We start from the raw sequence: 23983 nt of genomic DNA, 5'->3' as shown, positions 1-23983 counted from the left end.
AAAATTAACTAGTCATAGTATGAATCAACTCATCTCAGTGCTTAAAGGAATCGTTGTTGTTCCTAGTAGATATGAGTTCGAGCACTAACAATTGCAGCACGGTGATTGAGCATGTAACACCTCAATTTAGGGGCTAAATTTAGGAAATTATAAAGTGGTGAATTTAACTGGTATTTTTGAAAGAAATTGGGGATTAAATTATAAAATTTCAAAGTTGGCAGACCGTTTTAAGAAGTGCAGGAAATTCAGTGGCTAAACTCATGGTTTACACATTTTTATTACGAATTGAATTATAAATCCCCTCCCGTGCGCAGGTTCTCATATTTTCCAGTTTTCCCTTTTCCAACAACCCTCATTTCAACTCCGATTTACTCGCCGTCCGACCTCCAATCGATGAACCGAAACCACCATCGTGTTCGTTGTCGAACGAGGAACAAAACCCCTCAAATCTTTTGTCGTGAATCGTCGCCGTTCGTCGTTAATTTCGTCGGAAGTATCATCGGTGATAATTCGATTTCCGTTGGTTTTTCGTCGATTCATGACGATTCGGTCATCCGTTGACTTTGATTTTGACCGAAAATTCCAAATTTTCGAAAAGTTATATTTTATACTTTCGAACGTTCTGAATCCGAAGTTCGTTTCGCCAAATTCGAACCCGGTAAGATGTTTTTCACTGATTTATCATCCAATTCGATCCGTTTTTCAGAATTAAGCTCCGTTTTTTATGTAATTTCTGTTGATATGGATCCGAGGAAATATTGGAAGATGATATCATGATCTAGGGCGTTCGAATGGAATTTAATGGTCGATCAGTATTGCACGAAAATCGAGGTAATACTTTACTACCTCTTTACGCTTTATAGAACATGTTGATATTGGTAAATGCATGAATAAGATAATGTTGGTCACTTTTGTGGAGTTGAATAATTTATTCACTCGATATGAATGTGGTAGAAATTCTGTAACTTAATACGGATTGAATGACTAATATAAGAGATTGAGGAATTATTAGAATTAAATTACAAGTTTGTGATTAGTGATAAAGAAATCAGCCCTGGATTTGTAACTTATATTTTATATCATCAAAGGTTACATGTTAAAGGTGCTTGGATGGGAAATTATCAGAATATTTCGATTAGGTAAAATTATGAAATTACCCTTATATTGGAAAATGACAAGAATTGTCCCTGGAAGTTGATTAATAAATCTGAAAATACATATTGATCTGATAAATATATTGATGTGCATAAGAAATGTTAGTTTTACTTGGAAATTTTGGATAACCGGTTTTTAACCCCAAGAGGGTTTATGCAAGATACTAAAATTCTGTTAAGTAATCATTTCAAGATCAGAGAAGGTTCGGGAAAATAATTAATTATAGGATTTCCAGATTATATTATTTTCGTTAAGAGATAATATAGAAATTATCTTGTTACGAAATTACGAAAATACCCTTGAGAGGTAAAAATAGTCCAAGTTGACTCTGAGCGAGCAGGTAACCTGAGAATTTGTAATTAAACCGATAAATTACTTATTTAATGGTTGCGATCCTACTTTTGTATGGAAAATTCCTAATAATTCGTTAGTAATGTCTGAAAAGACTTTTAACCTGGAAATCTCTGAGATGTGAGTAAATACCTGAAGAATAAATTATCGAGGGCGCCCTTTTGTCTGAATTGTTTGAAAGGTCTGGAATAAATGATAAGTTTGAATTAAATAATAAGACAGAATGAAAGGAAATGATTGAAATACACTAAATCTATAAGATGACCAAAATACCCCCTGTAATGGAAATGATTAAAGAATATCACAAAGTCAGGAATGAATGGATATCCTCAAGCTTTGAAATGAATGGAAGAACATTGAGCATAAAAATGTCCAAAATACCCTTATGACCAAGGATAAGTAAATGAATTGGATTCATTAAGGAATCCAAATAAACATGGATGTTGCATTGTTTTTTTTAAAAGTTATGGAACATAGTTTAAGTCGGTCGACCAACGTTAATGCTATGTCAGTACATGAATGACATAAATACCACTTGAATGTTTGTTCGTCTTCTCAAATTGGGATTTATGATAATTATGGAAGTACTCAGCTCAGCTCAACGTTAGAGCGCATTCGATATTAAGAAGTGCATATTCGTGAGATAAATCAACCACGAACACAAAATAATGATTTTAGTAAATGACCAAAGAGAAATAAGTGGAAGTACAACATGTATCTGAAACGCATAAGCATCTGAATTACTCGGAAAATACTCTGAAGTAACTGAGATATTGATTTGATTACTAAATGAACCGAGTAACTTTAATGACTGAGAATTTAGTAAGTGATTGAATGAGTCTGAGAACTCCAATGATATTGCATGATGTATGATTACTATGGGTTATGAACCAAGAATTAAATACGTTGACAATTCGTGATATTGTTTCCATGTGGATAGAAATAAAGATTATTTGGATTCTCTTTTGCTTCCTTTAGATGTATTCAGTGATCATTTTGAAGATGATTTATAAACAAGAATTGTTGGTATTAAAGTGTGAATACCCTGGAAGGGCAATGAATTGACCAGTTGAAATACATCAGTTTTAGGAGTTGTTGATTGTCCGATCGATTGACATGGATGGTAAGTGCCCTGAATATTCGTTTATACTTTATCAGCTCAAATTACTCTGGTCATACTTGAACACTTTCCTGAGATATATGAATCATAGAGGGATTCGAAAATATCAACCTTAAATGTCTGATTAGATTAGTTATTAATCGATTCTCTTCAATATGACCTTGTTCCTGGAATCAGATCAAATTTCATAAATTTCATGTTATCCATACTGATAATTACAATGGCCTCTGAAAACACTTGGATTCTCTAGTGTGTTCCCTAAGTAATATTTAATTGTTTTATCTGTTTTGAAATATGGTACACTGAAATCTATGATTAACTACTTATTGATACACCGATTTACTGGTGATGATTTATAGACTATGACTGATATATGATAACGATGATTATGGATTTATGGAATTTATGCTTACTGCATAAATTGTATTTTTAAAATACTGATTTTGGATGGATTGAATTACAGAGTATAACTCTGATCGAGCTGATAAACCTTACAGACCTAATGTGACTCTTGGGTAGGCTCACGAGCCCCAAGATGCTCCATTAGGTTGGCTCTATTTTTTTGTGTACTTAGGGTAAGCCCTACGGTCTTACAGACTTAAGGATACAGTCCCCAAAGCCTATCCTTAGGTTGGCTTCCTTTTCGCTATATGCTTAAGGTAAGCCCTATGGACGCAGTTCTAGGAACTGTGGCTGGTGTACAAGAGAATGGTTTAAACTACGAGTTTCAAAAGTTAAACTTCATTATGATTTTATGAGATTTACTGAACTATCATTTGATTAGTGTACCTATTATGATTTTATCGTACTGATAGAACACACTAGACATCCTATTCGACCTCGTGAAAACGTGATTGTATGAAAGGTTTCTTATGAACTGAGATTCATGGCTTCTACTCGATGAACTACTAATGGAAACCTAGATTATTCCGCAATTGGTATACGTTTGATTCAATAAGGAAATTATGACTTCCCATTTATATGCATGTCCTGTAGCATCATCTGGTAGTTCTGTATTACTGAGCTTTTTGAAGCTCACTCTATTACTCACCATTGCAGGTTAAAAGATTGTACCAGTACAGCTATCAACATCAGTAAGGGAGTTCTTCCGGCGTTGCTTGCAGAGTATAATACATGTGATTAGGGTGCATGTAATTGTATTTTGCTTTATATACGAGTCTGAAAATCTGTTTTATTTCGAATACTGATAAATTTTATTTTTGTAGTCATAAATGATTTTATGAGTTTACATGTTTTAAGAAAAGTTTTAAAATTTCCGCTATTTTTACGGTGAGGGGTCGCTCCGGTGGCCCAAATGTGACACTCCAGATCGGATCGAGCTATCCACATCGGTCTGAGAGGGTTACAGAGCGTTCATTGTCAAATGATTGAGAGTATTTAGAACAAATACTACTTTGTAATCACCTTAGCTTAATAAAAAAAACTCATTTTTTATCTAATAAACATATGAATTATACATATATGTGTTGATTCTAATGTGAATTTTATTAAAAAAAATCGAGTCATACATTGAATCAAGTTAATTTTTTATTAGATCTGAAATAAATATAAGATAATAGATGTTCATAAAATAATTCTCAACTATTTGACATTAAATATTCATGTCTCGAATTTCATTATGTCAAAATCGAGAAAGATATTAAATTAGTTTTTTTAATTCAAATAAGATCAAATGACAAATGAAAAAAATGCTAAACCTCAATCTCAATTTCTCCAAGACCTCATTAATCCCTCATTCTCGCCGTCTTTGTCTTAATGTAAGCTCTTCTTCAGCCTCCTCCGTCGTTCTCAATGATCCGCCTAATCCCACTCTTAGCAATTACGATCATCAACTTCGAGTCAAAAATCCTCTGTGTTGAGAGAATAATGTAAGCTGACGTGAATGAAGAGTGTGCTTGTGTAATGCCATGCATGTGCATGCAGCTCATGCATGTCCAGGTGTAGAGAAGTTATAGAAGATATTCTAGAAGATAGGTTGTTATGAGTTTATTAGTCAGTTAGATGGTTACCTATACTAGTAAGGTTGTGTATAAAAACAGTAGCGTATACTGTGTTAGGCAGACTTCTTGTATTCAAAACAAAGAAATAAAGAACTCTTTCTTTACTTCTTGAAACAATTCTGCAATATTCCAATACTTTGAGTCACTCCACTATATCCAAAAATTTAGGGGAAAGACCATTGTCGTCAAATACGACGGTGCCGCCATGAAATTTACCGAGCTCAAGGCTTCTGTTGTCAGGGATCTTGTCCTTCTCGCCTGCGTTGGCCTCCGTCCCGTCCTTGTCCACGGCGGTAGTCCTGAAATCAACGTCCTTCTCAATCAGCCCAACATCCCATCTTAGTTCTGCGATGAGCTATTTGTTAGGTATGGCTTATATATAAGTTGGAAGACAGATGCTGAAACGAAATTGAGCGAAGTAAACAAAGCGAACGGAGCAAATGATGTTACAACATGCAACAAATGTAGAAAAGGAAAGGGTTAAAACATGTTTTATCCCTGAAAATCCGCCCACAAAATCTTGTCGGCAAAAAAATAAAATTAATATGACACAAGAATTGATAAAGGCTTAAGCTTGGCTACTAAAAGAACCTATGAGAGTTGTTATTCCATAATTGGGGAGTTGCCTTGTCTAAATAGAGTATGCGCAATGGGTAGTGTAGGACGAGCGGTAGTTCTGTTTCGATTTCTTTTTTGTTTATTTAGTGATATTTTATCTATTTATCGATTAATTCAAATATAATTTTAAACTTTAATTCCTTTCGGTTCCTTTCGGTCTTTTTATATATTTATTTTGAGAAACTTTTTTACCGCTATGATATTGATTTTTTCATAGAGTTTATAGTTAAAGTTTCGTTGCAATAATTAAGGCTAATTAGGTGTAATGGCAAATGCATTATGTCAAAATGTTGGGAAAAAACCATGGTGTATATCACACCGATTTCATAAGATTATATATGTGGCAAAATGGGTATGTTGTTCAGCAGCCTATATTGAAAGTAGGCCTGCGTATACCTGATTTATACGAGTTTAATTGGTTTATATTATGTGCCAGGTTATTTTAATAATTGTACCGCGGTTATTTTTATATTATGTAATTTTAATTTAATTGTAAATTATTATTACTAATAATAAAAAAACAACCGTTCATGACTCCTCAAAGAGGTAAGTATCTTGCCGAATCTTCTTAAATTTTGTGTTTTTTTTTCTTTACTATTCGTATATTTCCGTGTTACTTAGCCTGATTTCCTGACACTTCGTGTCACCGACGTCAGGACGATGGAAGTTGTTTTCATGCTTCTTGTTGGAAAATTTAACAAAGACCTGGTATCCCGTATAAACTTCGCTGGAGACACCGCCGTCGGTCTTTCTGGTATGGACGGCCGCATTTTAACTGCCTGACTCAGCGAAAACGCCGCGCAGTTGGGGTTTGTGGGGGAGGTTGCGAGATTGGACCACACAGTCCTCCAAACGCTCGTGGACAACGGAAGCATCCCGATGATTGCTTCTGTTGCGGCCGATTGATGCAGGGGGATCTGAGACAGATGATGCTGAGCTGTCAGATTGCACGTTGATGGCGCTGAGATACCATGAGTTGGCAGATCAGCGCAAAGGCGGGAATTGATTGTGACATGTTCCTTATTGGGGTCGTTTTGAGTATGTTTCAGTCTTTTGGCCATAACTTTGGCTACAGGTGTCAGAATCGCGCATAAGACCCCAATCCGGAAAGCTCTTTTCGACGCGCACGCTCTCCACATTGAGCTACGCTCCATGTGGCCTTTTTTTCAACCTCAAATTCTGCCGTTTTCCCCTCCGAATCACTAGATTTAGTTATTTTTTACTATTTATGGTAATATTTCGATTGTTAATTAGGAAGTCAATTTAAATCCGATTTAGACCGGATTTTTGGGAGATTGCTTATTTTATTTCGAATTTCAATTTAGAGTGATTTTCGGGATTTTGCTATTTTTGGCAAAATTCGAATAAATACGATTTTTGCTATTTTTGGCAAAATTCGAATAAAGACGATTTTTTTAGCTATAACAGTCCGGCTTGTGGACTGCTTTTGACAATTATTGATTTTATAATATTTTATTAAACCCTAGAGACTTTTTTTCTCTGGTTTTTGGGCGAATTTTCTCTTGTGAATCGTCTGTCGGAGCTAGCCTACAGGATAATCACTATTCTGTCTGGCGTCAGTTGGTATCAGAGCTTCAACATCTTCTTGGGAAATTTCACCAGTTTCAATGGCTGGAGGTCGTGGTCGTGGTCGTCGTGAGCAGGTTCCGAATGAGGAAGCCCAACGCCGTGATCGCAGCGTTCAGGATGTGATGATTGCGGATTTGCAGAGGCAAGTCGCAGAATTAACCCAGCGCCTAGCGGCGCAGGATTTAGAGGATCGTGAGGCCTCTGATCACGATACAAATTCCACTTTCGAAAACCCATATCACAATCGCGCAGGATTCCGGGGCGCAGGATTCCGGGAGCACCGTGGTCGGGAGGAGCGTCATGGAGACCTCGGTTTTCGGGTCGATCTCCCTGAGTTTTCTGGTACATTACAGGCCGAGGGATTCGTGGATTGGATTAATGAAGTGGAGCGTATTTTTGAATATAAGGAAGTCCCCGATCGTGTGAAAGTGAAACTGATCGCCATCAAACTCAAGGGCAGAGCATCTGCGTGGTGGGAACAGTTACGACGTTCACGAGAAAGACAGGGCAAAGCCAAGATCACTGATTGGGAGAAGATGAAAAAGAAGATGAAGGGCCACTTCCTTCCTTCGGCTACACGCAAACCTTATTTCAGCGACTTCATGCGTTGAGGCAGGGCGCGCGATCAGTCGATGATACACGGAGGAGTTTTACCAATTGGTCGCCCGGAATGATTTATCTGAGACGGAGGAGCAGATGGTGGCGCGATATTTGGGGGTTTACGCCAGCCCTTGCAAGATGTCCTCAGCCTTCATTCATTGTGGAGTGTTTCGGAAGCATACCAGCGTGCACTTGCTGTTGAAAAACAGCAAAACAGGAGACCAGTGATCAGGAGCGATCACAACAGTCGACCAGTTCGCCCTCAAGAGTCCCGTCCTGCTCAGCAGCCACCGCAGGGTAATTCTAACCCTACTATTAGATGTTTTCGTTGTGGTGAACAAGGGCATAGGGCGACTGATTGCAGGAAGCCTGCTAGTCAAAAGGGCAAAAATTTGTTGATTGAGGAAAACGTGGAAGACGAGAATGAGAGATTGGCGAACCCGTGTATGACGATGATGAGACTGATGATGTGCTATATGGAGATGGTCATGAGACTCTGGTCGTTCGCAAGAGTCTACTTACCCCCAAGGGCGATTCAGGGGACGATTGGTTGAGAACCAATATTTTCCACACGACTTGCACAGTTGCAGATAAAGTCTGCAAAATGATCATTGACAGCGGCAGTTGTGAGAATGTAGTGTCCGAGGAGGTTGTCCAGAAATTGCAGTTGAAGACGGACCGTCATCCTAAGCCTACAAGTTGTCATGGCTAAATAAAGACAGTGAGGTAACAGTTGATAGGCGATGCCTGGTGTCTTTTTCAATTGGTAGAAAATATTTTGATAATGCCTGGTGTGATGTTGTGTCTATGGATGCGTGTCATATATTGTTGGGTCGACCTTGGCAGTATGATCGCAGTGTCATTCATGATGGACGGAAGAATACATATTCCCTTAGCATCAAGGGAAAAAGATTGTGTTGGCACCCGGCGGGAAGGACTTACTCCTACCCCAGTAACCCATAATACTAATCTGCTTTCTATGTCCAGGTTTTTAGATGAGATTGAGCATGGCGACGTGGTCTATGCCTTGCTACCTTGCGAGAACAATGCAGTAGACGTGGATACAGATTTACCAGTAGAGGTGCAGCGGTTGCTAGCAGAATTCTCTAACTTGATGCCAGAGGATCTTCCTCCTGGACTACCACCTATGAGGGATATTCAGCATCAAATTGACCTTGTTCCTGGGTCAAGTTTGCCAAATCGACCAGCATATCGCCTCAGTCCCAAGGAGGCCGAAGAGTTGCAGCGACAGGTGGAAGAGTTGTTGGAGAGGGGCTATATCCGAGAGAGTATGAGCCCATGTGCAGTCCCTGCTCTGTTAGTGCCAAAGAAAGATGGTTCTTGGCGTATGTGTGTTGACAGCCGAGCGATCAACAGAATTACAGTGAAGTACCGGTTTCCAATTCCCCGTCTAGATGATATGTTGGATCAGCTATCTGGTTCTAAGATCTTCTCAAAAATTGACCTTAAGAGCGGCTACCACCAAATCAGAATAAGGCCTGGAGATGAGTGGAAGACGGCGTTTAAAACGCCACAAGGGTTGTATGAGTGGATGGTCATGCCTTTTGGGTTATCCATGCGCCCAGTACATTCATGAGATTTATGCATCAGGTCTTGCGGCCTTTTATGGGGAAATTTGTTGTAGTTTACTTCGATGATATCCTCGTTTATAGTCCGACATGGACTTCACACTTCGATCACCTCCGTGCTGTTTTGAGATGCTGAAAACGGAGTGCTTGTTTGTCAATCAAAAGAAGTGTTCTTTCTTCACTACTTCTGACTTTTCTTGGTTTTGTTGTGTCTACTGATGGTGTTCATGCAGATCAGTCAAAAATAGATGCAGTCTTGGAGTGGCCCAGACCAAGAACATTACATGACATCCGAAGTTTCCATGGCTTGGCGTCTTTTTACCGTCGATTCATTAGAAATTTCAGTACTCTGATCGCCCCTATCACAGAGTGCCTCAAGGGGCGTGATTTCCAGTGGTCTGAGGAGGCAGAGGCCAGTTTTCAACTGGTCAAGCAGAAGATGACCGAGGCTCCAGTTTTGGCACTTCCAGATTTTGACAAAGTGTTCGAGGTAAATTGTGATGCATCTGGCGTTGGCATTGGTGGTGTTCTGAGTCAGGCAGGTCGTCCGGTTGCTTTTTTCAGTGAGAAGCTATCGGGATCAAAGAAAAATTATTCCACTTATGATCTGGAGTTCTATGCCATAGTTCAGTCCCTGAAGCATTGGCGTCACTACTAGTACAGAAGGAGTTTATTCTGTTTACCGATCATGAGGCCTTGAAGTACATCAATGGCCAACACAAGCTGAGTAGACGTCATGCCAAGTGGGTAGCATACTTGCAAGAATTCACTTTTACGCTGAGGCACCAAGCAGGGAGTTTGAACCGCGTCGCAGATGCCCTGAGCGTCGTACCTTACTTCTCACCACCATGAGTACTAAAGTTGCAGGATTTGAGACGTTCACAGATATGTATGCAGCTGATCCTTCCTTTGGAAGGATATTTCAGGAGGTAACTGAGGGTCACCGTCATGATTTTGTTTTGCATAATGGGTATCTGTTTCGTGGATTACAATTGTGCATTCCAGATTGTTCATTGAGGCAGCAAATTATAAGTGAACTCCATAATGAGGGACACTTTGGCCGAGATAAGACATTGGCCCTTATCTCTTCTGAATTTTATTGGCCCAAGTTGACTAGTGATGTGGCCCATTATGTGGACCGTTGTTATGTGTGCCAGCGATCTAAGGGAGTTCTCACCAATGCGGGATTGTACACTCCCTTACCTGTTCCTGAAGCTCCTTGGTTCGATGTCAGCATGGATTTTGTACTAGGCTTACCCCGCACCCAAAGGGCCTCTGATTCTATCTTTGTTGTGGGTTGACAGGTTTTCCAAGATGGCTCATTTTGTAGCTTGCAGAAAGACTATGGATGCTGACCGGATTGCCCATCTCTATTTCAAGGAGATTGTGCGTTTACATGGTGTTCCTCGATCCATCACTTCAGATCGTGATACTAAGTTCATCAGTCATTTCTGGAAGAGCCTGTGGGGGAAACTGGGAACGCAGTTGAATTTCAGTAGCGCCTACCACCCCCAGACGGATGGCCAGACTGAGGTGGTGAACCGAAGTTTGGGAAACCTTTTAAGGTGTTTGGCAGGAACGAAGCCGAAGCAGTGGGATTTGGCATTGCCTCAGGCAGAATTTGCCTACAACGATCAAAAAACAGAACCACAGGTTTAAGCCCATTTGAGATTGTCTATGGTCAGAACCCATCCGGGGTGTTGGACTTAGCCCCTATTCCACGTATAGGACGTTTCAGTCCTAAAGCAGATGAGATGGCAAAGTATCTTCGGGTATCCATGAGCAGTGAAACAGACCATTCATGAGAGCAATACCAAGTACAAGACTCGGGTCGACAATCATCGTCGTCAGGTACTTTTTGATGTTGGTGATTTTGTTTGGGCTGTATTAACTCGTGATCGTTTTCCTGTTGGTGAGTATAATAAGCTTAAGGATCGGAAGATTGGACCTTGTGAGGTCGTGCAGAAGATCATGATAATGCTTACAGGTTGCGACTTCCCAGTCACTTGAAGACTTCTGATGTCTTTAATGTGAAGCACCTGAGTCATTGTTTTGTGGATCCTGATGACACTACTCTGAACTCGAGGACGAGTTCTTTCCAACCCGGGGCGACTGATGCAGGGGGATCTGAGACAGATGATGCTGAGCTGTCAGATTGCACGTTGATGGCGCTGAGATACCATGAGTTGGCAGATCAGCGCAAGGCGGGAATTGATTGTGACATGTTCCTTATTGGGGTCGTTTTGAGTATGTTTCAGTCTTTTGGCCATAACTTTGGCTACAGGTGTCAGAATCGCGCATAAGACCCCAATCCGGAAAGCTCTTTTCGACGCGCACGCTCTCCACATTGAGCTACGCTCCATGTGGCCTTTTTTTCAACCTCAAATTCTGCCGTTTTCCCCTCCGAATCACTAGATTTAGTTATTTTTTACTATTTATGGTAATATTTCGATTGTTAATTAGGAAGTCAATTTAAATCCGATTTAGACCGGATTTTTGGGAGATTGCTTATTTTATTTCGAATTTCAATTTAGAGTGATTTTCGGGATTTTGCTATTTTTGGCAAAATTCGAATAAATACGATTTTTGCTATTTTTGGCAAAATTCGAATAAAGACGATTTTTTTAGCTATAACAGTCCGGCTTGTGGACTGCTTTTGACAATTATTGATTTTATAATATTTTATTAAACCCTAGAGACTTTTTTTCTCTGGTTTTTGGGCGAATTTTCTCTTGTGAATCGTCTGTCGGAGCTAGCCTACAGGATAATCACTATTCTGTCTGGCGTCACCGATGAATTCGGGCAGTCTTACAACATCAATGCAGACACGGTTGCTGGTGAGGTGGCGGCGGCATTGGGAGCAGAGAAACTGAACCTGTTGACATACGTGGCAGGGATTCTGAGAAATCGAGAGGACCCTGGAAGCCTGGTGAAGGAGATTGATATATAGGGAGTGAAGAAAATGATTGAGGAAGGGAAGGTGGGTGGTGGGATGATTCCAACAGTGAATTGTTGTATTCGATCCCTTGCTCAAGTTCATGAGATTATGACTGATGAGGGCGCTGGTACACTGATCACCGGTTAAACTATAGCCTGCTAATTCTCTTTTTTGTTAGTTTTGATGTTTTAAGTTTTATATTTATTGCAGTTATGAATGCATGGCTGCAAACTTGAATGCCGTTTTCTACTAGTTCTTGAATAGTGTTCCTTTTCGGGCTTAATGGTTTAATCAAGTCGGTTGTAAGATTTCGAAATTTGCCATCTCTGGATTGAACTTTTTTATGCTTCAATCTCGTGTGGCAAGAATAAAATTGGCAATGGAAGCTGACCACAATTTTCAATTAAGCTGCATATGTTTTATACTGGCAGAGGCTGTAGCTTTAAGTTTCAGTTTCTCTGCCTCGAATCACCTTCCTTAACTTATTGGCTATTAGCCTTCCCAGGTTCCTCCTATGGAGCTGTGTTTGCCGGGATTCGGGGTGAGTTCCATATGTTTGACCCAGTTATTTGCCAGTTTTTAGGTATGATCTTCCACAACCTATATTTTAATCCAGTACTTATCCTACTTTCTTTATCGTAGGTTTAGCAATGTGCTTTCTTTTTCAGGGATAAGGTTTAGCAATGTTATTTACTTTGTTTCTCCTTGCTTTGAAATGGGTGCTTCAACTAGGATAAGAGATAGACTGTAAACGAACTTAACGCACACGAACGGAAGTATGTTCATGTTCGTTCATTTAATAAATAAACGAACATAAATGAACACAAACATAAACGAACAAATTTTTTTTTGTTCATGTTCGTTCATTAAGGAATATAGCTTGTTCATGTTCGTTTATGTTCATTCATTTAAAATATAAACGAACATAAACAAACACAAACGAACGAACATAAACGGACATGATAAATGAACATAAACGAACAACACAAACACAAAAAACAAACTTACTCGAACACAAAAAATGAATGTAAAAAAAAGTAAACAACAAGAATAACAACTTAAAATTCATTAATATAACCTGGAACTTTAGAGTTAATTTGTTCGAATACGAAAAAAAACATACATAAATCATAAATAAGCTATATGAACATAATAAAGTCTTAAAGTTAATTTGTTCAACAAAACAATCTTCTTGAAATCTAAACAACTTCAATAATCTTCGTAACATATTCAACTTGCCCTCTGTTCGAACATAAATGAACGAACATAAACGAACATATAATCGAACGTTCACGAACGTAAATGAACGAACGAGCCATTTGTTCATGTTCGTTCATTTAATTAAACGAACGTAAAATCTTATTCATGTTCTTTCATTTAATAAATAAACGAACATAAACGAACTTTCCTCCTCACGGTTCATGAACGGTTCGCTGAACGTTCAGTTCATTTACAGATCTAATAAAAGACCAAGAAGAAAACCTGGCAGGGCTCTCAAAATTTATGAAAGGAACAGGAATAAGGCCCGCGTTTACCTTTCTTGTAGGATTATGGGTCGAATTTGTCACTAATCTCTGGAAGGGTACAATTTAACCGTGCTACTTTTATTTTGGTTGAGAAAATGGTCAAAAGTGGCAAAATTATTATGATTGAAAATTTATGATTTTGAAAATTATGAAAATTTGTAAAAAAAAAACAAAAGCATTTAAAATTTTGTTAATTTTCATGTTACCTAGTTCATTTTGACAAAAAAATGTAATAAAAATTTTAAGGATAAAAGAAATGAAAAAAGTTACAAAATTAAAATGACTTTTTTAAACTTAGAAGGCCAAAAATGTCATTTACACGTATGTTTAGACCTATTTTAGTAGTTTGGGTAATGGCATTCAAGAAAAAAAAATAAGCATCCTTGATGGGAATAGTATCTGGAAAACCAAGGAGATTCCAAACTTTGACAGAGTTGGATAAACTTATTATCGTCCAAGACAAAAAGAGGGATAAATGCAAGACACTAAAATTTAGGCTCCGGTTATCCCTTCCATCGGCAGCTGATTATGACGACTATAAATATACATTAAGAGTTTGTACATCATCATAGCAGGATGAAGCTTGCACCCATGGACGGCATTGATTCTTTGATGCCGTACTTGGTCCACTTGGTAGTTCTATACGTGTCGGTCGTTTTCATTTACTTGCTTTACAAATACAAATCCAGCGACGGAGGTGCCACCCGTAACCTTCCTCCCAGAAGAAAGGGTCTTCCGTACATTGGTGAAACCTTGGATTACGTGTTGGCTTCAAGATGGGGGACTCCCGAGAAATTCATAACGGATAGAACTACCAAATATTCACCCGATGTGTTCCGCACATCGTTGCTCGGAGAAGACATGGCCATCTTTTGCGGCGCTGCCGGTAACAAGTTCCTTTTCTCCGGCCAAAACAAATATGTGACTTCGTGGTGGCCCGATTCCATCAAGAAAGCTTTGATGGATCCAGCCAGTGTTGAGAATTCTTCTTTAATTCTTCTAAAGAAGAATCCACCAAACTTCGGGCCTATCTGCCTCCTTTCCTCAAGCCAGAGTCCCTGCAACATTACATACCAGTGATGGATGAAATGGCGAAAGAGCATCTCAATCAACACTGGTCACCCTACAATGGAGTCCAAGTTTTCCCACTCTCAAAGAAGTACACATTCGCACTCGCTTGTCGTCTTTTCATGAGCGTCACCGATCCCGATGAGATCGAAAACTTTGCCAAGCCCTTCGCTCTTGCCACTGCCGGTCTCATATCGGTGCCCATTGATCTTCCAGGAACGACTTTCAATCGCGCAGTGAAAGCCGGGAGGCAAATTCGGCAACAGCTATTGGCCCTCATTACCAAGAAGAAAAACGAGATATTAGAGAAACGAAAAACAGTGGCATCGGACTTGGTTGATTGCATGCTGATGGATGGAATGACGGAGGTTGAGATCGGCAACAAGATCGTGGGGTTCTTTATAGCCAGCCATGACACAACAAGCACTGCAATCACCTTCATCGTTAGCTATCTCTCGGATCATCCCGAGGTTTATAACAGGGTCCTTGAAGGTACGTACTTTTTGATTTGGATTTTAATATTAATATTAATTTTGGGTGGGGGATTGAATTGAATGATGAAGTGGTGCAGAGCAAATGGAGGTATTGAGAAGCAAAGAGGGAGGGTCATTGAGATGGGAAGATATACAGAAGATGAAGTAGACGTGGTGCGTGGCATGCGAAGTAATGAGGTTGGCTCCACCAGCTAATGGTTCTTTCAGAGAGGCCATTAACGACTTTACTTACGCTGGTTATACCATTCCAAAGGGATGGAAGGTAAGTCCCCCCATATTTCTCATATATATACTAGGGAGTAGGCATCATTCATTATGGTTGATGTTGATGTGTAACTGGTTCAGGCGTTTTGGACGGTGCATACAACAAACAAGAATCCCAAATACTTCCCGGATCCTGAGAGATTCGATCCATCAAGATTCGAAGGAAATGGTCCAGCGCCCTACACGTTTGTGCCATTCGGGGGAGGTCCTCGGATGTGTCCAGGAAAAGAGTATGCGAGACTCGAAATCCTGACATTCATACACAACCTCATCACCAGTTTCAAATGGGCCAAAATCAACCCCCAAGAGAAGATCTCCTACATCCCTTCTCCCATTCCCGAGGAGGGCCTCCCCATCAGCATACAACCAATGCCAAATTAATGGTTGTTCCCACAAATGCCTTGCCCCTCTTTTATTGTTATTTGTTCTTCCCTTCCTTATTTTAGTAGAACTATGATTGTGGAGTTTAAAAACCCCAGAGTTGTTGATGTCTTTTGAAGTTGATATATTATAAATCTTTTCTGTTTTTGTGAAACTATGTAATAATAAATTCCTTTTTTAAAAAAAAGCTAAAAGAGTAATAGTTTACCTTTGATTTAATTCTACATTCCTCGTCAAATATGCATACATCTATTCCATATAACTCCACATCATTGCTGAATCGTTATTAGATGGGAATTCGCCCTAAACTCTTGGGTTATTCTTACTATTACCCCATTTACTATAGAATAACCCGTTTCAATTGAGTACACGAAGAAGAAAGGGGCCTCAAAAACTACCTAAGCATTGGTTTTATCAAACAAGTTAAAATTTTATAGGGTAAATTACGCTATTAGTGTGTAAACTATCAATTTTGGTTTATTTTAGTACATAAACTTTTAATTTAGGGTTTTAAGTTAGGGGAAGAGTATAGAATGATGTAATTAAACAACTTTGAAGGCTAAATTAATGCAAAAATACGATAGTAGCGAAAATGATAAATTAAGTTTACTACAGGGACAAAGGTGACCCTTAAGCCTAAAATTTATTTATATTTTCGTAGTTCTTGAGGATGTTGAGGAGTGGTCGAATGATACTTGTCGTGGCCGTCTTTTGGTTGCGCCCCGGAATTGGGCTTCGACTTGAAATAATGGGTTAGGAGTCGCCACCGACCATTTTAAAACGAATTTGGTAGGGTCGGACACCATCTTACCTGATCTGCGTTGTACCAGAAACATGTTGGGTTCGGGAGTCGGTTACGGTCAAGGAAGGATTAGCACCCTTGAACCGCCCTTTCGGTACCAATTAATTTGTCGGTTGTCTTAGTTGCGAAAATTTAAAATTTAAATTTAAAACATCGATTTGAATAATTACCTTTGATCGATTGAAATTACTACAAAAAAATATATGTTAGACGAAATAAAATAAAAAAAATAAAATAAAATAAAAATGAATATTAAAGAGAAAGGGAAAATGTTAGATAAAAACATAAAAATAGAATTAAAAAAATAAATTAAGGAGAAAAATGAATAAAAATATTAAAAGTAAGGAAGAAAATAAGAAATAAAGACATAAAAAATAATTTTAAAAAAATAGAAATGAAATAGAATGATAAAAAAAGGTTTGAGGACTGAATAATAATTAAACCTAAACGAGATGGTGACTAAAATGGAATACTAGAAAATGTAATATCCAAAGTCAAACTCTAATGAAAATAACAAAGCATATAAGAGTCAAACTAAAATAAAATAATTAAAACATTGAAGCTCAAAATATAAGAAATGAAAAGTTTAATCCATGGCTAAAAAACAACATTACAAGGAATGAGGGACCCATGCTGCGATTAACCTATACGCCGAACCGAGAGATGCCCTAAGTCCCTTAAACGACGTCGTTTTGGGGGCTTTAAATACCCCACTTATTACAAACTCGGTAAAAACCCTCTCCCATTTCTAACCTCAATCGTTCTCTCCTCCTTCTTTTCTCTCCTCTCAGATTCAAACACAAAATAAAATCAAACACAAAAACCTTACAAACCCTCACCCAAAAAACGTTACCTTTGGTGGCCTTTCACTTTTTCTACGGCCGCCTCCTTCGCGACGTACTCCCGATGGTCTGAAAAAATGTTTTTTCGTTCTGCTTTTTGTTTACTATGGGTCCGAGGTTGTTTGGCCTCGTTGTTCTTGCTTTGGTTCGACTCCGGTCGTTTGATATAGATGCCTCTGTTTTTTTGGTTTGGTTTGTGGTTGCTTTTTTTGATATTTTTGTGTTCTCTGTGTTTGGTTTTGCTGTTGGGGTTGGTATTGTTCTCTCGATATACTGTTGTGTGGCTCGATGGTTCCCCGTTGAGGGTGTTTTGGTACTGTTGATATCTCTCGATGGTTCCTCATTGAGGGTGTTTTGGTACTGTTGATATCTCTCGATGATCCCCGTTTTTTATTCATATCCCTCGTTGGTACCGTGGAGATGAGTGGGATTGTGGCCGTTGTGAGGCCGGTTGTCCCGGGATGGGCCAGTCCCGGGATTATCGGCCGGCCGTTTCGCCTGGCTACGCATGACTCGTTCTTCCCCCCATGGCGCTCGATGCTTGCTACGTAACCCTAACTGTATGGGCTGGTTCAGGCTCAACTGTTGGACTTTGTTGGACTAAACGATGAACCTAAAAAACAAAAAATAATAATGAAATAAATAAATGACAACGGGTGAATAAAAATAATGAATAAAAACTATATAACATATACTAAAAAAATTGTTTTAAAACTATATATAATATACATTTCAAAAATATTTTTTAAAATCATATATTATAAAATTTTAAAAAAATGTTTTTAAACTATATGTTATATAGTTTTCAAAAATGTTTTAAAACTATATTATATGTTTTTAAAAATGTTTTTTTTCAAAAATTATATATTATATATATTTTCAAAAATGTTTTAAAAAATTATATATTATATAATTTTTAAAAATGTTTTAAAAACTATATAATATATTTTGTCAAAAATGTTTTGAAAACTACATATTATATACTTATTTTCAAAAACCATTTGCAAACTATATATATATGTATATATATAATGTGGACGAAAATTAGTGTCTACAGCTACCCCTTTTTGTCCTTTTTCGTGGAACGAAAAATAGGACAAATATAAAAAGACACAAATTTTTGTTCGGTGGAGTTGAAGAATAATTCCCTAACGAATTGGATGGCTCCTCCGTCGCGAAGTCGAGTCCATCTTAAAATGATATGGAGTTGAAGTCGCAGTTCGGAATTTGAATCAGAATGTGACTTCTTATTGCCAAATTGTAGACCACTTCGGTCTTCTTTTCGGTTTAAAGACATTGGATCGGAATCGAACTCAGAAATCTTCGTTGACAGATAGCTTTTCTTGACTTAAGCTATGTTGCTTAAAAACGGTTCCTTGTCACTAAGGCACGGCTAACCCAGGTCTTCTTCACGACTTGAAAACCTCGACTACGACCGAACAGTAGTGCGATTGATGTGCCATCGAGCTGAGTGGAATCAAACTCGACAATTTTATTGATAGATAGCCCTTCTTGCCTTGGGCTATGCTGTAAATGATGTGCCTTGGAGCTGAGCATAGTCGAACTCGGAGGTCTTTGGCAGATAGTCCTTCTAGCCTTAAGCTATGCTGCAAATGCTATACCTTAGAGCTGAGCGTAGTCGAACTCGAAGGTCTTTTGGTGACATATAAACCTTCTAGCCTTGAGTTATGCTGTAAATAATGTGCCCTCAAAGCTGAGTGTAATCGAACTCGGGGGTCTTTGGCAGATAGCCCTTCTCGACTTAAGCTATGCTGCAAATGATGTGCCTTGGAGTTGAGCGTAGTCGAACTCGAAGGTCTTTGGTTGGCAGATAACCCTTCTCGATTTAAGTTATGCAGCAAATTATATGCCTTGGAGCTGAGCGTAGTCGAACTCGAAGGTCTTTTGGTGACAGATAACCCTTCTAGCCTTGAGTTATTCTGTAAATGATGTGCCCTCGAAGCTGAGTGTAATCGAACTTGAGGGTCTTTGGCAGATAGCCCTTCTCGACTTAAGCTATGGTGCAAATGATATGCCTTGGAACTGAGCGTAGTCGAACTCGAAGGCCTTTGGTGACAGATAACCCTTCTAGCCTTGAGTTATGTTGTAAATGATGTGTCCTCGAAGCTGAGTGTAATTGAACTTGAGGGTCTTTGGCAGATAGCCCTTCTCGACTTAAGTTTTGCTGCAAATGATGTGCCTTGGAGCTGAGCGTAGTTGAACTCAAAGGTCTTTGGTGACAGATAACCCTTCTAGCCATGAGTTATGCTGTAAATGATGTACCCTCGAAGCTGAGTGTAATCAAACTTGAGGGTCTTTGGCAGATAGCCCTTCTCGACTTAAGTTATGCTGCAAATGATGCGTCTTGAAGCTGAGTGTAGTCGAACTCGAAGGTCTTTAGTTGGCAGATAACCCTTCTCAATTTAAGTTATGCTGCAAATGATATGCCTTGGAGCTGACCGTAGTCAAACTCGAAGGTCTTTTAGTGACAGATAACCCTTCTAGCCATGAGTTATGTTATAAATGATGTGCCCTCGAAGCTGAGTGTAATCGAACTCTGGGGTCTTTGGCAGATAGCCCTTCTCGACTTAAGCTATGCTACAAATAATACGCTTTGGAGCAGAGCGTAGTCGAACTCGAAGGTCTTTAGTTGGAAGATAATCCTTCTCGATTTAAGTTATGCTGCAAATGATATGCCTTGGAGTTGAGCGTAGTCGAACTCGAAGGTCTTTTGGTGACAGATATCCCTTCTAGCCTTGAGTTATGCTGTAAATGATGTGCCCTTGAAGCTGAGTGTAATCGAACTTGAGGGTCTTTGGCAGATAGCCCTTCTCGACTTAAGCTATGGTGCAAATGATATGCCTTGGAGCTGAGCGTAGTCGAACTCGAAGGTCTTTGGTGACAGATAACCCTTCTAGCCTTGAGTTATGCTGTAAATGATGTGCCCTCGAAGCTGAGTGTAATCGAACTTGAGGGTCTTTGGCAGATAGCCCTTCTCGACTTAAGCTTTACTGCAAATAATGTGCCTTGGAGCTGAGCGTAGTCGAACTCGATGGTCTTTGGTGAAAGATAACCCTTATAGCCTTGAGTTATACTGTAAATGCTGTGCCCTTGAAGCTGAGTGTAATCGAACTTGAGGGTCTTTGGCAGATATCCCTTATCGACTTAAGCTATACTGCAAATGATGCACCTTGGAGCTGAGCGTAGTCGAACTCGAAGGTCTTTAGTTGGCATATAACATTTCTCGATTTAAGTTATGTTACAAATGATATGCCTTGGAGCTGAGCATACTCAAACTCGAAGGTCTTTTAGTGACAGATAACCCTTCTAGAGTTGAGTTATGCTGTAAATGATGTGCCCTCAAAGTTGAGTGTAATCGAACTTGGGGGTCTTTGGCAGATAGCCCTTCTCGACTTAAGCTATGCTGCAAATGATGCGCCTTGGAGCTGAGCGTAGTCGAACTCGAAGGTCTTTTGGTGACAGATAACCCTTCTAGCCTTGAGTTATGCTGTAAATGATGTGCCCTCGAAGCTGAGTGTAATCGAACTCGGGGGTCTTTGGCAGATAGCCCTTCTCGACTTAAGCTGTGCTGCAAATGATGTGCCTTGGAGCTGAGCGTAGTCGAACTCGAAGGTCTTTGGTTGGCAGATAACCCTTCTCGATTTAAGTTATGCTGCAAATGATATGCCTTGGAGCCGAGCGTAGTCGAACTTGAAGGTCTTTTGGTGACAGATAACCCTTTTAGCCTTGAGTTATGCTATAAATGATATGCCCTCGAAGCTGAGTGTAATCGAACTCGAGGATCTTTGGTTGGCAGATAACCCTTCTCGATTTAAGTTATGCTACAAATGTTGTCTTAAAAAAATGGTTTCCCTTCACAGGTCTAAATCGGTCATAGTTCTTCAGGTGCTTCCTCTGAGCGGGTCTAAACCACGTAATATGATTTTTTGGATGACTCATCTTTACGGGAAAGTCCACTGATAAATTCTGTCCGCTGGATATCTTCCGTCATGGAATTGAAATCTAGCTTGAAAGTGTTAACTGGAAACATGCTACTCTTTGTTGAGTTGAGCTAAACTGGATTTGATCTGAATTGGTTCTCGAACCTATCTGAAATTGATTCTGAGATTTGTAGATATGTCAAGTTGGTTGAGGTGTAGCTTCTCACTGCTGAGTTAAGCAACCACCATCGTTCTTAAAAGATGCTTGTGAATTGAGTATCCTTCATCCTGAAGTTGAAACTTGATTCTAAAAGCTGCAAAAAATCATGTATGCCAAAATGATGAATGTGATGCACATAAGTATGTCTAAGATGCATACAACATGAATGAATTATGTGTTATCTCTTGGATGGAGTCTCGTGCTTTGTCTGCCAGTCTGGTCCTTGGAATCGATTGTGCCCCATTTGCTTCTCGAGCTTTGGCTTTATAGACATTTCATATCTGAGACCGTTCAGTTTGAAAACGTTTTTTTCCTTTTTCTTGTTTTGGGAGAGAAAATGATAAAAATGCTGAAAAATATTGTTCGTAATTGAATCAAATTGTAAACGTGATTTCAAAGAATATCAAAGGAATCAAGAGCTCTTTTAATGCTTTCAGAGTTACAGCTCTTTGACAAATGTTCAAATGGATGAGTTGGCTTTAGGTTGGCCTCCTTTATAAGGTTTCGGTAACCCAAAATGTCATTTTTTTTAAAATATTACAATATGCCTTGGCATTTCAATTGAGTGCAGACAAAATGACGCAACTAGCATGATAAATTACTAGACCTTTTATTTCGGTCCTCTGAAATCTTCCATTTGTTCAAGCTTTGTAGGCTCCTCTAACAAAGGCAGTGCAAAAAATATCGGTCTAAAAATGAAATTCTTGAGTGCTCTTGTGTAGTTGACTATAACATGTGTTCCTTAACTCCCTTAGCCCATTATTACCGAAAATTTCTTGCTTAGATAAATTTGATTTAATTTGCCGTTATCTGGCTAGTTGAATCCATAAAGCCGGGGCGTTTAACCAATTGCTTTAGAGGGGCAACTTAACATTATAATCAGTTTTATCAAGTTCACAAAGTCTTCGACCGGACAATAGCAGTGGAGCAAACACCGAATTACCAAGTGTTCGAGCAATGTCATGGTTTGAACGTAACCTATTCATAAGGCCAGGGCTTTCAAGTTACCTCTATAACCAATTGCCTTAGCAGAATAGCTCAGCTTTGCAGATTTAATTTCTTAAGATTGTCAAGAAGAACCTGTTATAGTCTAGGTGTTGTTGAAAGGCAAAAATTTCATCTTTAGAGTTCAATTTTCAAGCAACTAACCTAAACTAGATCCACCTACTCGACTATTTCATTTGTAAAGATCATGATCATCACTGAACGTATTAAACAAAAAGTATAGTAATTTTCATATGCAAATGATGTCCCATGTTGTCCCCACCTTATGAAAGGAAAAAGGTTAAATTTCAAGAGCAGGGTACGGTGTTTGAGTGTATATTCTGGGTAAGGCCAAAGTCATCGTTTTAAATCATGTTACTCCGTAACTTTGAACTATTTACAAAGTTTCTTAATTCAAATGATATTCAAAGAATTGCAAGTTCGCAAACGTGATTTATTGCTTAACATCTTTAAAGTAACATAAATTTATTCGAATGTCCTTACACAAACTTGAGAGGAAAAAACAAATTCAAGCAAAATGTCTCAAATGATGAAATGGTCTTCCTCACTTGGATGCCCCCAAGTTGTTGAAGTCGATCCAGTTCTGGTTACGCATCTTCTTTACAACTCTCTTGAATACGTAACAGTTCTCAATTGTGTGCCCTGGGACAACGCCGTGATATTCATAATGTGCATTCTCATCATACCACTTGGGGTATGGGGGCTTCATGGTTTCCACCGGATATGGTGACACTACATGGGTGTCAAGAAGTTGTTGGTAAAGCTCCTTATAGGTCATGGGAATAGGGTCAAAATGCTCCCTTTCCTTCTGGGGTTCTCTGAAATATTGTTTAGAAGTACCTGACGGTACAGCTGCAGTTGATTTCGGTTTAGAGATCGTAACACCTTTACTATCATGGTTGATATTGTTAATCTCTCCATCCTGCTCTCGCATAGGAGGTTTCCTACTGGCCTCCTTATCCTTAATTTTGCCTTGCTTTATGGCCGACTCAATTATTTCTCCGGCCATAACCAAGTCTGAAAAAATTCCTGATGCGATCGCAATCAGGTGCCTGAAGTATGGAGCCTTCAGGGTCTGTACGAAGAGTTTTCGGGTTTCCTTTTCATCCAAAGGTGGATGCACTTGTGCAGCCAAATCTCTCCATTTTTGTGCGTATTGCCTGAAACTCTCGTTATGCTTCTTTTCCATGCTTTGTAGCATAACTCGATCTGGTCTTATGTCATTAACATGCTTGTATTGTTCCAGAAAGAACTTGGCCAGGTCCTTCCAGGTCTTGATATTTGATCGGCTCAGCTAGTTATACCACCGAATGACTGAGCCCGACAGACTCTCCTGGAAGCAGTGGATCAGGAGTTGGTCGTTTCCTCCATATCCTGTCATCTTTCGGCAGAACATGGTGATGTGAGCAGATGGACAACTGTTCCCGTCAAACTTCTCGAACTCTGGGGACTTAAATT

General features: G+C 39.2%; 2 pseudogenes; both read left to right on the top strand.

The window, feature by feature from the left end:
• Positions 1-4335: 4335 nt before the first annotated feature.
• Positions 4336-12129, top strand: LOC120158922 (annotated as a pseudogene).
• Positions 12130-14060: 1931 nt separating this feature from the next.
• On the top strand, positions 14061-15715 carry LOC120158921 (annotated as a pseudogene).
• The last annotated feature ends 8268 nt before the right edge of the window (positions 15716-23983 follow it).

This window comes from Hibiscus syriacus, unplaced genomic scaffold (assembly GCF_006381635.1).
Source record: "Hibiscus syriacus cultivar Baekdansim isolate YM2019G1 unplaced genomic scaffold, ASM638163v2 tig00111332_pilon, whole genome shotgun sequence".
Taxonomy (NCBI): Eukaryota; Viridiplantae; Streptophyta; class Magnoliopsida; order Malvales; family Malvaceae; genus Hibiscus; species Hibiscus syriacus.
The sequence above is the reverse complement of the archived record's forward strand: the minus strand, read 5'-3'. Positions and strand labels throughout refer to the sequence as shown.